Here is a 15,903-nt window from a genome sequence, read left to right on the forward strand (position 1 = left end):
AATACATATATTTAAACACAATTACATTCACACAGATTATTATATCATGGATCTTAAACAGATTGACTCCCTCTGGAGAAGTGGAATGGAAAATATGCTGAGACAAATAGGAAATTTATTCTATACTTTATCCCATTTTGTATGGCTTTCATCTTTACTATTTAGTATTATCTATTACATTTCAATTTTTCTTTAAAAATTAGCATTATATTAAAAGTGTGTATATTATGCAACTAAAATTTATAAAGAAGAAAGCCTTATATACCATCAAATATTTTATATAGCATAATAAAAAGAATAACTGGTAAGAATAACGAAAATAATACACCCTCTGAAAATAAGTAAAATATAACATGAATAAATTGGTTAAAAAACAGTGTGACTATATAAATATGTCCTCACAATTTGTTACATCTTATTGATTCTTCAATAAAGGCATTACACCATTCTAGGTGATGTGATAAACAAGACATTATAGACTTTACATTGTACCATGAAGAGAAATGGTTATTAATAATACAATTGTAGAATTATATTATTTAATTGTACAGTTGCATTATTTAATTATAATTATCATAAATTCTTTGATGGAGAGGAAATCAGAATTGGTTCTAAGAAGACGTCAGCATTCCAAGAATGATGTCAAATGACCCCCCTCATGGTGTATTATGCACTTATTTACTATGAGATATATTTCTTCTCCAGAGATTCCCTGTTTGTGTATCAATTGTAGATTTTTGGTTTGCAGTTATTCTGAAGTTTTGATGTAAGAGTCTATATGTATGTGAGATTGTTTTGTTATTCTCTTAATTGAAAGTTCATCTCCAGTGTCCTGCATTTGTACCCACCTCTTCTCATGATTTCTGATTTTGGTGGTATAATTGTGCATGGATGATTTCGTATCTTTACTGTACAAATACCTTTACTGGTGAGCCTTGTCATTTGTGGAATTTTTGTTTCCTGTTGCTGTCTTGTCTTTTCTGCCTAGAGAAGTTCCTTTAGTATTTGTTGTAAGGCTGGTTTAGTGTTGCTGAATTCTCTCAACTTTTGCTTATCTGTGAAGGTTTTGATTTCTCCTTCAAATCTGAATGAGAGCCTTGCTGGATAAAGTAATCTTGGTGGGAGGTTTTTTCCTTTCATCACATTAAGTATATCATGCCACTCCCTTCTGGCCTACAGAGTTTCTGCTAAAAAATCTGCCAATAACCTTATTGGGGTTCCCTTGTATGTTCTTTGTTTCTTTTCCCTAGCTGCTTTCAAGATTTTCTCTTTGTCTTTAATTTTGGTCAGTGTGATTATTATGTGTCTTGGTGTGTTCCTCCTTTTATATGGTACTTGTTGTGCCTCCTGGATTTGAGTGAGTGGTTCCTTTCCCATGTTAGGGAAATTTTCAGCTATATCTCTTGGAATATTTTTTCTGTCCCCTTCTCTCTCTCGTCTCCTTCTGGCACCCCTATAATACAGATGTTGGTGTGTTACACGTTGTCCCAGAGTTCTCTGAGACTCTTCTTCATTTGTTTTCAATCTTTTTTCTCTTTTCTATTCTGCATCCGTAATTTCCACCAATCTGTCCTCCACCTCGCTTATTTGTTCTTCTGCCTCCTGTATTCTGCTGTTGGCTGCTTCTAGTGAATTTTTTATTTCAGTTATTGTATTTTGCATCACTTCTTGTTTAAGTGTTATATCTTGTATCTCTTTAGTCAGTGTTTCCTCTAAGTTATCCATCTTTGCCTCCAGTTTATTTCCAATGTCCTGCATCATCTTCAGCATCGACAGTCTAAAGTCTTTTTCCTGGAGGCTGAGAATCTCCTCCTGGCTTAGCTGTTTTTCTGGGGTTTTTCTTTTCTCCCTCATCTGAGTTATAGTTCTCTGTCTTTTCATTTTTATAGGTTTTTGGTGTGGTGATCTTTTTACAGATAATAGAGTTGTAGCCTTGCTTACTTTTGGTGTCTGCCCCCCTTGTGGCTGAAGTGAGTATGGAGGCTTGCTGTAGGCTTCCTGATGGGAGGGGCTGATGCCTGCCCACTGGTAGGTAGAGCTGATTCTAATCCCTTTGGTGGGTGGGGCTTAGTCTCTGGATGGGATTAAATGCAGCTGTGTGCCTGAGGGGTCTTTAGGTTGCCTGTTTACTGAGGGGCAGGGCTGTGATCCCACCTGATTGTTGTTTGCCTTGGGGCTTCTCAGCACTGACTGACAGGTGGGGCCAGATTTTCCCAAAATGGCCACCTCCAGAGAAAGGCACACTGCTGAATATTCCTGAGAGCTTTGCCTTCAATGTCCTTCCCTCACAACAAGCCACATTCACCCCTGTTTTCCCAGGATGTCCTCCAAGAACTTCAATCAGGTTTGACCCAAATTCCTATGGAGAGCTCGGTCTGCCTTGGGATCCAGTGCACGTGAAAGTCCATGTGCGCCTTTTAAGATTGGGGTCTCTGTTTCCCCCAGTCCTGTGGAGCTCCTGTGCACAAGCCCCACTGGACTTCAATGCCAGATGCTCCAGGGGCTCCTTCTCCCAGTGCCAGATCCCCACATGTGAGGGTTTGATGTGGGGCTCAGAATTCTCACTCCTGTAGGTGAGTCTCTCTCTGTGGACCAGTTAGTTTTCAGTCTGTGGAGCTGCTCACCCAGGAGGTATGGGGTTGTTTATATCACGAGATCTCCCCTCCTACCTGGGGATGTGGCCTACTCTTTTTCTTCTGGAGTAGGGTATCTTTTTTAAGGTTTCCGGTCCATTTGGGTGGAGATTGCTCAGTCTTTAACTCCCTGCCATTGCTGGCTTGGCTCTTCCTAACTCCCCTGCATATGCATTTCAAACTTACCATAGGAGTTCCCTTGTGATGCAGGGGGTTCCCACATTATGCCTGCAGCAGCTCAGGTAACTGCTGTGGTGCAATTCAATCTCTGGCCCAGGAACTTCTGCATGCATGCCGCAGGTGCAGCCAAAAAAAAAAAAAAAAAAAAAACCTCAGCCATAGCTGCCAACCTTAGATTTCTGTTACTCTAAGAAGTCTCTGAGTCTCTATGTTTATTTGCTCTTCCCCTTTCCTGGGTTCTTCCACATAGGTAGCTCATTTAGGGCCCTGTTTAAAAGTCAGCAAAGTATCTGTTTGAAATTTTTAAAATCTACCATTAGGTGATAAATGTTTTTGTTGTCACTAGTTCAATTTCAGTTCAGTTTCTGACTATGGATTGACACACTGAGTAATTCTTAAGGATTATTTCCCATGGACCTCAATGTTTAAGTTTCTGTGCAAATAGAGATAGCCTACTGCTACAAACACCTTGGCTCATAGAAATATTAATGTTAATTCTGAATTTTCAACCCATCCATTGAGGGGGAAAAAGACAACTTATGCTATACAGGTGATTAACATTAGAATGTTAACCATAAGGAGGGCCTTAAAATAGATCATCTCTCATCCAGTCTTTCAGTTTTACTGAGTAGAAACATAAAGAAAAGCCAAGTGCCTTACCCAGATAAGTAGCCTGGCAAGAAGATACTGGAACTTGGAACTCTTGATTCTCTGTCTAGTGTTTTCCCCCTACTAGTAGTTCCATAGTGAATGGGATGACAAAAACTGTCTTCGAATCACTAAAAAAAAAACAAAACAAACAAACCACAAACTCCTGGAGTCTAGACAAGATGACATACTAGTATTATAATCAGGGAATCCATGTTTTTAATTCTTTAGCACCCAAGAAGCTTGATATGCAGTTGGATTTCTAATTACTGCCTCTTCCTGCTTGGGATCTGAGTTAGTTGGCCCAGTGATATAAAAGAAGTTTTCCAAAAGAGAAGACTATGGGGTCCACATATTGCAGAGATGCATAAGATAACCCACTGATGTGTAGAAAGAAATTTATATATATTTATATATATTAATTATATAATATATATATATATGAACTGGAAAAAGATTTTAAGCATTACTAATACTAACCCAGGGGTTGGTACTAACAGTGTTACAAATAAAAGTGGAGGATTCATTGTATAAGGGCTGACAGAGTAGCCCTCACCACAAGCATTTGTTTGCATTTAGTGTATTGAAATGACTTGTTCTTAAGTTTTATCCTGTTAAGTGGATTTATTAATTATGTGTCTCCATCTATCTGAATTAACTGTTATAAAATAGCAGTTGACTTAAAAGGATTCATATAGGGAAGTTTCAGTTAAAATATAATAATAATAGTGCAAGCAAAACTGAACAAAAACACAGAAAAGATCTCACTTATCCTTTTTTTTTGGTGGCAGGATGAGCAACCAACTTGATTTTTTTACGTTTTTTCATGAGATACAGTTGTTGTACAAGGTTATATAGTTTCAGTTATATGATATAATGGTTGACAGTTTTTGAATGTTATATTCCACTTACAAAATATTAGTTATATTCTCTGCTGTATAATAAGGTCTTTTTGTTTATTTTATATGTGGTAATTAGTGCCCCTTAATTCCCTGCTCTTATCTTGGCCTTCCCCACTGGTAACCACTGGTAACCACTGGTTACCCACTGGTAACCATTCATTTATTCTCTGTGAGTCTGTTTCTTTTTTGTTATATTCACTACTTTCTTGTATTTCTTAGATTCTACATATAAATGACGTCATACTGTATTTGTCTGTTTCTGACTTATTTCACTTAGTCCTTCAAGTCCATCCATGTTGTTACAAATGGCAGAATTTCACTTCAGTTGCTTCTATGTCTTAGTGATTGCAAATAATGCTGGTGTGAACATTGAATACACATATCTTTTAAAATTAATATTTTCTTAATATTTTTGTGTTTACACCCAGGAGTGAAATTGCTGGATCATACGGAAGTTCTACTTTGCATTTTTTTTGTCTTTTTTTTTTTTTTTTGGTCTTTTTTGGCTATTTCTTGGGCTGCTCCCGCGGCATATAGAAGTTCCCAGGCTAGGGGTCTAATCGGAGCTGTAGCTGCTGGCCTACGCCAGAGCCACAGCAACGCGGGATCCAAGCCGCGTCTGCAACCTACACCACAGCTCACGACAACGCCAGACCCTTAACCCACTGAGCAAGGGCAGGGATGGAGCCCGCAACCTCATGGTTCCTAGTTGGATTCGTTAACCACTGTGCCATGACGGGAACTCCTACTTTGCATTTTTAAAGGAATCTCCATACTGTTTTCCATGGCGGCTGCACCAATTTACCAACAGTGTACACGGCTAGCATTTTCTCCACATCCTTGCCAACGTTTGTTTTCTTTTAAGCCATATCCACAGCATGCAGGAGTTCCTGGGCTAGAGATTGAACTGGTGCCTCAGCAATGACAACTGCCAGAGCCTTAATCTGCTGAGCTACCAGGGAACTCCTGTTGTGTTCTTTTTGATGATAGCCATTTTGACAGTTGTGAGGTAATACTAAAATCATTGAGATTTTTATTTGCATTTTCCTGATGATTAACAGTGTTCAACATTTTTTTCTTGTGCCTGTTGGCCATTTGTATGTCTGGAAAAATGTCTATTCAGGTCTTCTGCCCATTTTTTGATTGGATAGTTTGTTTTTTTGGTGTATATGAGCTAGTTATATATTTTGGATATTAATTCCTTATCAGGTCATATTATTTGTAAATGTTTTCTCCCATTCAGTAGGATGTCTTTTCATCTTATCAATGGTTTCCCTTGCTGTTCAAAAACTTTTAAGTTTAATTAAATTGCATTTGTTTATTTTTGTGTTATTTCCTTCAGGAAACAGAGCTAAAAACCTATCGTGATATATGTCAAAGAGTGTTCTGCCTATGTTTTCCTCTAGGAGTTTTATAGTATCTGGCCTTACGTTTAGGTCTTTAATAGATTTTGAATTTGTTTCTGTAAACAGTGTTACAGATTGTTCTAATTTCAAACTTTTACATGTAGCTGTCCAGTTTTCCCAGCACCAAGAGTTGAAGAGACTGTCTTTTCACCATCGTATATTCTTGCCTCCTTTGTCTTAGATTAAGTGATCATATATGCATGGGTTTATTTCTGGGCTTTCTACTTTTCTTTTCTAGGGCTGCACCCACAGCATATGGAGGTTTCCAGGTCAGGGGTCTAATTGGAGCTGTAGCCACTAGCCTACGCCACAGCCACAGCAATGTGGGATCCGAGCCGCAACTGAGACCTACACCATAGCTCACAGAAACACCAGATCCTTAACCCACTGAGTGAGACCAGGGATTGAATCCACAGCCTCATGGTTCCTAGTCAGATTCATTAACACTGAACTACGATGGGAACTCCTGGGCTTTCTATCTTGTTCCTTTGATTTGTGTATCTGTTTTTGTGCTAGTACCATACTTTTTTGATTGACTGTAGCTATGTAGTATAATCTGAAGTCAGGGAGCCTGATTTTCCCAGCTCCCTTTTTCTTTCTCAAGATTGCTTTGGCTATTCAGGGTCTCTTGTATTTCCATACAAATTTAAAATTGTTTTCTTCTAGTTCTGTGAAAAATACCATTGGTAATTGAATAGAGATTTCATTGAATCTACAGATTGCCTTAAATAGTGTAGTCATTTTGACAATATTGATTCTTCCAATCCAAGAACATGTCTTCAGTTTCATCCATCAGTGTTTTATAGTTTTTGGAGTACAGGTCCTCCTTATGTAGGCTTATTCCTAAATCTTTTATTATTTATGATGCAATGGTAAATGGGGCTGTTTCCTTAATTGGCCTCTCTGATAATTTTTTATTAATGTTTAGCAATAGTTTTCTTATTTAATTTTGTATTCTGCAACTTTACTGAATTCATGAATGAGCTGTAGTAATTTTCTGGTGGCATCTCTGGGACTTTTTTTTTTTATGTATAGTATGTCATCTGAAAGAGTGGCAGTTTTAGTTCTTCCCTTTCAATATGGATTCCTTTTGATTTTCTTCCCTCTGATTCCTATACCTAGGAATTCCAAAACTATGTTGATTAAAATGGGTGAGAGTAGGCATCTTTGTCTTGATTCTGATCTCAGTTTTTCACCATTGGGTATTACGTCAGCTGTGGGTTTGTGATATGTGACATTCACTGTGTTGAGGTGTGTTCCTTCTTTGCCTGCTTTCTGGAGAGTTTGTATCACAAAGTGATGTTGAAATTTGTCAAAAGTTTTTTCTGCATGTACTGAAATGATTATATGGTTTTTATTCTTGAATTTGTTTATATAATGGATCTCAATCTGTGGATATTAAAGAATCCTTGCATCTTTGGGATAAATGCCATTTGATTATGATTTATGATCCTTTTGATGTATTGTTGGATTTTATTTGCTAGTATTTTGTTGAGGATTACTGCATTTATGTTCATCAGTGATATTGGGCTGTAATTTTCTTAGGATATCTTTGGTTTTGGTATAAGAGTGATGCTTGGCTCATAGAATGCGTTCAGAAGCCTTTCTTTCTCTGTAATTTTTTGTAATAGTTTGAGTAGGATAGGTATTACTCTAAATGTTTGGTAGAATTTACCTGTAAAGCTATCTGGTCCTGGACTTTTGTTTGCTGGGAGTTTCTAAAGTACTGATTCAATTTTAATATTGGTAATTGGTTCATATTTTATATTTCTTGGTGGTTTAGTCTTGGAGGTTGTACATTTCTAGGAACTTGTTAATTTCTTCTTGGTAGTTCCTTCTATTGACATATAGTTGTTCATGCTAGTTTTTTTTTAATTTTTTATTATAGTTGATTTACAATGTTCTGTCAATTTCTGCTGTATCACAAAGTGACCCAGTAATATATACATATATATATATGTACATATATATGCACACACACACACATTCCTTTTTTTTTTTCACATTATCCTCCATCAGGTTCTATATTATATATAGTTCCTTGGGCTATACAGCATACTAGTTTTTATGATCCTTTGTATTTCTGTAGTATCTGTTGTAATTTCTCCTTTTCCATTTCTGAATTTATTGATTTGGACTTCTTTTTCTGGATGAATCTGGCTGAAAGTCTATCAATTTTGTTTATCTTTTCAAAGTACCAGCTCTTAGTTTCATTGATTTTTTTTAATTGTTTTTAGTCTCTATTTCATTTAGGTCAGCTCTGATCTTGGATTTCTTTCCTTTTACTACTTTTGGGTTTTGATTGTTTTTTTCTAGCTCCAATAGATGCAAGGTTAAATTGTTTATTTGAAATGTTTTTTGCTTCCTGAGGTAAGTTCAAATAACTGTATAAATTTCCCTTTTACAATTGCTTTTCCTGCATCTCATAGTTTTGGGATCATTGTGTTGTTTTCATTTATCTCCAGTAAATTTATTTCTTCTTTGATTTCTTCAGGGATTCATTCTTTCTTTAGTAGCATATTGCTTATTAGCCTCCATGTGTTGGTGTTTTTGCAGTTTCTTATAGTTGATTTTTGTCTCATGGTGTTGTGGTTGGAAAAAAATGCTTGATGTTATTTCAGTTTTTTTAAAGTTACGAAGTCTTGTTTTGTGGCCTAGTATGTTATCTGTCCTGGAGAATGTTCCATGTGCATGTGAAAAGAATGTGTAATCTCCTGCTTCTGGATGGCATGTTTTATATATGTGTGTGTATTATAAAATATTAATATAATAATATATATTAATATATATATAAGTCCATTTAAAGTCATTTAAAGCCAATGTTTCCTTTTTTATTGAAGAACAGTTGATTTACATTATCATTTAAAGCCAATGTTTCCTTTTTTATTGAAGAATAGTTGTTTTAGGTGGACAGAAAATTGTTTTATATATATATTATTTTCAACTTTAGGTTATTAAGGAATATTGAATATAGTTCCCTGTGCCATACAATAAACCCTTGTTCCTTATCTACTTTATATATAGTAGTTTCTATCTTTTAATCCCATACTCTTAATTGATCCTTCCCCTTTCTCCTTTGGTAATCATAATTTTGTTTTCTATGTCTATGAGTCCATTATTGTTTTGTATATAACTTCATTTATACTATTTTTATGATTCCACATATAAGCAATTTCATGTAATATTTGTCTCCCTCTGACTTACTTCACTTGGATTAATATGCTCTAGGTCCACCCATGTTGCTGCAAATGGTGATATTTAATTCATTTTCATGACTGGGAAATATTCCATTTTATAGACACACACACACACACACATACACACACACATACACACTATATCTTTATCCATTGATCTATCAATGGATATAGGTTTTTCCATGCCTTGGCTATTGTAAATAGTGCTTTAGTGAGCATTGAGACACATGTATCTTTTCAAACTATGGTTTTATTTAAGATATATGCCCAGGAGTGGGATTGCTAGATCATATGGCAGCTCCATTTTTAGTTAACTTAAGGAACCTCCATACTGTTCTCCATAATGGCTGCAAAAACTTATGTTTCCAGGAACAGTGGAAATGTTCCACTGTTCACAACATTTCTCCACACCTATTCTAGCATTTATTATTTATAGACTTTTGATGATTGCAATCCTGAACAGTGTGAAGTGATACGTGATTGTGGTTTAGATTTTCATTTCTCTAATAATTAGTGATCTTGAGTATATTTTCATTTGCCTGTTACCAATCTATATTTTTCATTGAAGAAAAATCTACTTAGGTTTTCTGCTCATTTTTTGGTTGGGTTGTTTGATTTTTTTATATTGAGTTATATGAGCTGTCCATGTATTTTGGAATTAATCCCTTTTACATCTTTTGCAAATATTTCCCCCATTTTGTATGTGGTATTTTTAAAAAGTTTTTAATGGTTTCCATGTTGTGAAAAAGCTTTTAAGTTTGATTAGATCATATTTGTTTATTTTTGCTTTTGTTTCTTTTGCCTTGAGAGATTGATTTAAAAAAAGATTGCTATGATTTATGTCAAAGAATATTTTGCCTATATTCACTTCTAAGAGTTTTATGGTTTCAGGTCTTAGATTTAGGTCTTTAATCCATTTTGAGTTTATTTTCTTTCTTTCTTTCTTTCTTTCTTTCTTTCTTTCTTTCTTTCTTTCTTTCTTTTGTCTTTTTTGCCTTTTCTAGGGTCACTCCCACAGCATATGGAGGTTCCCAGATTAGGGGTCTAATCAGAGCTGTAGCCGCTGGCCTACTCTAGAGCCACAGCAGTGCAGGATCCGAGCCATGTCTGTGACCTACACCACAGCTCACAGCAATGCCAGATCCTTAACCCACTGAGCAAGGCCAGGGATCAAACCCACAACCTCATGGTTCCTAGTCAGATTCGTTAACCACCAAGCCATGATGGGAACTCCTTGAGTTTATTTTCTATATGATGTGAAGGAGTGTAATAATTTCATTAATTACATGATGTTCAGCAATACTTGCTGAAAAGAATGTCTTTTCTCCACTGTGTATTTTTGCCTTGCTTATCATAGATTAATTTACTAGAGGTATGTAGGTTTATTTCTTGACTCTCTATTTTGTTCCATTGACCTGTATGTCTGTTTTCATGCCAGTACCATACTGTTTTGATTATTATAGCTTTGTAGTATTGTTTGAAGTCTGGAAGGGTTATGTTTCCAGCTTTGTTCTTCTTCCTCAGGATTGTTTTGGCAATTATGAGGCCTTTGTGGCTCATATAATTTTAGTATTTTTTGTTCTAGTTTTGTGAAAAATTCCTGGAGTATTTTGATAAGGATTGCACTGTCTGTAGATTACTTTGGATAGTATGGCCATTTTAATAATCTTCCAATACAAGAGCATGGGATATCTTTCCATTTCCTTGAATCATAGTCAATTTCCTTTATCAGTTTTTTATATTTTTCAGCATATAAGAATTTCACCTCCTTTGTTAAGTTTATTCCAAAGTATGTATTTCTTATGCAATTTTAAACCAGAGTTTTTGTTGTTGTTTAGTTTTTGTTTGTTTTTGTTTTTACTTTCTCCTTCTGACATTTTACGTTAGTGTAAAGAATGGCAAGGATTTCTGTATTTTAATCTGGTATCTTGCTACCTTGGTGAATTCATTTATTCTAATAGTTTTTGTGTGGAGTCTTTAGGGTTATCTATCTAGACTATCATGTCATCTGCAGATAGTGGCAGTTTTACATCTTCCCTCCCAATTTGAATAAATTTTATTTCTTTTTTTCGTATGATTGCTAGGGCTAGGATTTCCTACACTGTGTTGAATAGAAGGGGTGAGTGGGCATCCTTATCTTGTTCCTGAATTTATTGGGAAGGCTTTTTTTTTTATGTTCATTTTCCTTTTTAGGGCCACATCAGCAGCATATAGAAATTCCCAGACTAGGGGTCAAATCAGAGCTGCAGCTGCCAGCCTATACCACAGACACAGCAATGCAGGATTCGAGCCACACATGTGATCTATACCACAGTTCATGACAATACTGGGTCCTTAACCCACTGAGTGAGGCCAGGGACAAACACACATCATCATGGATAATAGTTGGGTTCTTAACCCACTGAGCCACAATGGGAACTCCTGGGAAGGCTTTTAGCTTTTCACTTTTCAGTATTATATTGAGTGTGGGGTTTATTGTAAATGGCTTTTATTATGTTATTATGTTTAGATATGTTCTAATACCTACTTTGGTAAGATTTTAATGAATAGATGTTGAATTTGGTCAAATGTTTTTTCTTTCTGTATTGAGATCATGATGTGGTTTTGTCTTTCTTTTGCCAATGTGATGTATGACATTGATTTTGAGTATGTCGAAGCAACCTTACAACTCTGGAATGAATCCAACTCAATCATGATCCTTTTAATATATTGTTAGATTCAGTTTGCTAATATTGTGTTGAAGATTTTGCATCTATATTTGTCAAAGATATTGGACTATAATTTTCCTTTTTTGTAGTCTTTGGTTTTGGTATTTGGATAATGGTGGCCTGGAGTGAATTCTGGAGTGTTCCCTCCTATTCAGGCTTTTGGAATAGTTTGAGAAGAATATCTATAAGTTCATTGGATGTTTGGTAAAACTCTTCCAGGAAGCTGCCCAGTCCTGAACTTCTGTTTTCAGCGAGGCTTTTATTTTATTATAGATTCCATTTCACTTCTAGTGATTGGGATCTCAAAACTATTTCCTTCTTCTAACAGTTTTGGCAGGCTGTATGTTTATAGAAACTTGTCCATTTCTTCTAGGTTGTCCAGATTGTTGGTATATAACTGTTCATAGTATTCCCACATAATATTATTTATTTCTGTGGTATTCACTGTTTTTTTCCTCTTTAATTCTTTATATTATTTGGATCCTTTCTTTTCTTGGTGAGCCTGGCTAGAGGTTGGTCAATTTTTATCTTATAAAACAGCTTTTGTTTTATTAATCTTTTCTATTACTTTTAAATCTCAATTTATATCCTCTTTTTTAATTAATTTCCTTCTTTCTGCTGATTTTTGGGGTTGTTTGGTTTTATTTCTAACTCTTGTAAGAGATAGGTTGTGTTGTTTATTTGATTTTTTCTTATTTCTTGATGAAGGCTTATATTGCTATGAACTTCCCTCTTTGAACTGATTTTTCTGCATCACATAGATTTCATAAGATTGTGTTTTAATTTTGTTTGTTTTGGTGTATTTTCTGACTTCATTTTTTATTTCATCTACTGACCTATTAGTTTTTTAGTAGCATGTTGTTTAGTCTCCATGTTAATGTTTGTTTGTTTGTTTTCCTTTCTGTGGTTGATTTCTAGTTTCATAACCTTGTGGTCAGAAAAGATTCTTGAACTAATTTCTATCCTCTTAAATTTGTTGGAGCTCATTTTGTCACCTAGGATGTGGTCTCTCCTAGAGAAAGTTGCATGTGTACTTGAAAAAAAAATGTGTATTCTGATTGTGTTTTCTGTTTTGGGGTTTTTGCTGTTGTTTCTTAGATAGGTTGTCCTGGAGATATCAATTAAATCCAACTGGTCTATTGTGTCATTGAGGACTTCTGTTGTCTTATTGATTTTGTATGAATGATGTGTCCATTGATGTCAGTGGGTTGTTAAAATCTCCTACTTATTGCTTTCTTGTCAATTTCTCACTTTTTGTCTGTTAGTATTTATCTTATATATTTAGATGCTCTTATACTGGGTGTTTGTATATTGAGCATAATATCCTCTTGTATTGATTCCTTTATCGTTACATAATGTCTTTTTTTTGTCTTCTTATGGACTGTAAAGTCTATTTTATACGTTATAAATATTGCTACCCTTGCTTTTATCATTTCTATTTCCATGAAATATCTTAGTCCATCCCCTTTTTTCAATCTGTATGTGGCTTGCATTCAGAAATGAGCTTCTTTGGAGTTCCCGTCGTGGCGCAGTGGTTAACGAATCCGACTAGGAACCATGAGGTTGAGGGTTCGATCCCTGGCCTTGCTCAGTGGGTTAACGATCCGGTGTTGCCGTGAGCTGTGGTGTAGGTTGCAGACGCGGCTCGGATCCCGCGTTGCTGTGGCTCTGGCGTAGGCTGGCGGCTACAGCTCCGATTCAACCCCTAGCCTGGGAACCTCCATATGCCGCGGGAGGAGCCCAAGAAATAGCAACAATAACAACAACCAAAAAAAAAAAAAAAAAAAAAAAGAAATGAGCTTCTTTGAGGCAGCATGTTGTAGGTATTTATATTATTTTATCCAACCTGCCACTGTATTTTGATGGGAGAATTTAGTCCTTTGAGCTTCAGAGTAATTATTGATATATATGTACTTATTGCCATTTTATTTTTTAATTTCATATTTAAATGATTTTTCATTTTTTCCATTATAGTTGGCTTATAGTGTTCTGTCAATTTTCTAGTGTACAGTAAAGTACCCTGGTCACACATGCATATATACAGTCTTTTTCTCACATAATCCTCAATCATGCTCCATCATAAGTGACTAGATATAGTTCCCAGTGCTATACAGCAGGATCTCACTGCTAATCCATTCCAAAGGCAATAGTTTGCATCTATTAACCACAGACTCCCAGTCCATCCCACTCCCTCCCCCACTTCTCCCCCTGGGCATCCACAAATCTGTTCTCCAAGTCCATGAGTTTCTTTTCTATGGAAAGGTTTATTTGTGCCATATATTAGATTCCAAATCAAAGTGATATCATGTGGTATTTGTCTTTCACTTTCTGACTGACTTCACTTAGAATGAGAGTTTCTAGTTCCATCCATGTTGCTGCAAATAGCATTATTTTGTTCTTTTTTATGCTTGAGTAGTATTCCATTGTGTACATATACCACATCTTCCTAATCCATTCATGTGCCAATGGATATTTGGGTTGTTTCCATGTCTTGGCTATGGTGAATAGTGCTGCAATGAATATATGGGTACTTGTATCTTTTTCAAGGTAAGTTTTGTTGGATATATGGCCAAAAGTGGGATTTCTGGGTCATATGGTAGTTCTATGTATAGTGTTCTAAGGTACCTCCCTACTGTTCTCCATAGTGGTTGCACCAATTTACATTCCCAGCAACAGTGCAGGAGGGTTCCTTTTTCTCCACACCCCCTCAAGCACTTGCTATTTGTGGACTTATTAATGATGGCCATTCTGACCAGTGTGAGGTGATATCTCATAGTTTTTATTTGCATTTCTCTAATAATCAGGGATGTTGAGCATTTTTCATGTGCTTATTGGCCATCTGTATATCTTCTTTGGAGAAATGTCTATTCAGGTCTTTTGCCCATTTTTCAATTGGGTTGTTGGATTTTTTGCTGTTGAGTTGTATAAGTTGCTTATACATTTTAGAGATAAAGCCCGTGTCAGTTGCATCATTTGAAATTATATTCTCCCATACTGTAAGTTGTCTTTTTGTTTTCTTTTTCGTTTCCTTTGCTGTGCAAAAACTTGTCAGTTTGATTAGGTCCCTTTGGTTTATTTTTGCTTTTATTTCTGTTGCTTTGGGAGACTGACCTGAGAAAACATTTATAAGATTGATGTCAGAAAATGTTTTGCCTATGTTTTCTTCCAGGAGTTTGATGGTGTCTTGTCTTATTTTTAACTCTTCAAGCTATTTTGAGTTTATTTTCATGCATGGTGTGAGGGTGTGTTCCAGTTTCATTGATTTACATGTGGCCGTCCAGGTTTCCCAGCACCATATCCTGAGAAGACTTTCTTTTTTCCATTTTATGTTCTTGCCTCCTTTGTCAAATATTAATTGACCATAGGTGTCAGGGTTTATTTCTGGGTTCTCTATTCTCTTCCATTGGTCTGTATGTTTGTTTTGGCACCAGTACCACATTGTCTTGATTACTATGGCTTTTTTCCTGAAGTCAGGGAGAGTTATGCCTTGTGCTTGGTTTTTGTTTCTCAGCATTGTTTTGGCAATCCTGGGTCTTTTGTGGTTCCATATAAGTTTTTGGATTATTTGTTCTAGTTCTGTGAAAAATGTCATGGGTGATTTGACAATGATTACATTAAATCTGTAGGTTGCTTTGGGTAGTATGGCCATTTTTATGATATTAATTTTTCCAACATAGGAGCTTGTCATATCTTTCCATTTCTTTGAATTCTCATTAATTTCCTTGATTAATCTTTATATTTCTCAGAATATAAGTCTTTCACCTCTGGGATCAGGTTTATTCCCAGGTGTTTATTGGGTTGCAATTTTAAAAGGTATTTTATTTTGGTATTCCTTCTCTAATATTTCATTGTTAGTATACAGAAATGCAACTGATTCCTGAATGTTAATTTTATGTCTTGATACTTTGCTGAATTTGTTCATCAGTTCGAGTATTTTGGGGGTTGAGTCCTTAGGGTTTTCTATATATATTATCATGTCATTTGCATGCAGTGAACATTTTACCTCTTCTCTTCCAATTTGGATACTTTTTATTTCTTTTGTTTGTCTGATTGCTGTGGCTAGGACTTCCAATACTATGTTGAAAAACCGTGGTGAGAGTGGGCATCCTTGTCTTGTTCCAGATTTTAGCAAGAAAACTTTCAGTTCCTCTCGATTGAGTATTATATTGGCCATGGGATTTTCATAAATGGCATTTATTATGGTAAAGTATGTTCCCTCTATACTCACT

At 35.7% G+C, this 15,903-nt stretch overlaps 1 long non-coding RNA gene across 1 annotated transcript in view; it reads left to right on the plus strand.

The window, feature by feature from the left end:
- The window catches only part of LOC102166560, a 172,556-nt gene that overhangs the window by 95,271 nt on the left and 61,382 nt on the right, over positions 1–15,903 (plus strand). The gene's annotated exons all lie outside the window — the stretch shown is intronic.

This window comes from Sus scrofa, chromosome 15, assembly GCF_000003025.6.
Source record: "Sus scrofa isolate TJ Tabasco breed Duroc chromosome 15, Sscrofa11.1, whole genome shotgun sequence".
NCBI lineage: Eukaryota > Metazoa > Chordata > Mammalia > Artiodactyla > Suidae > Sus > Sus scrofa.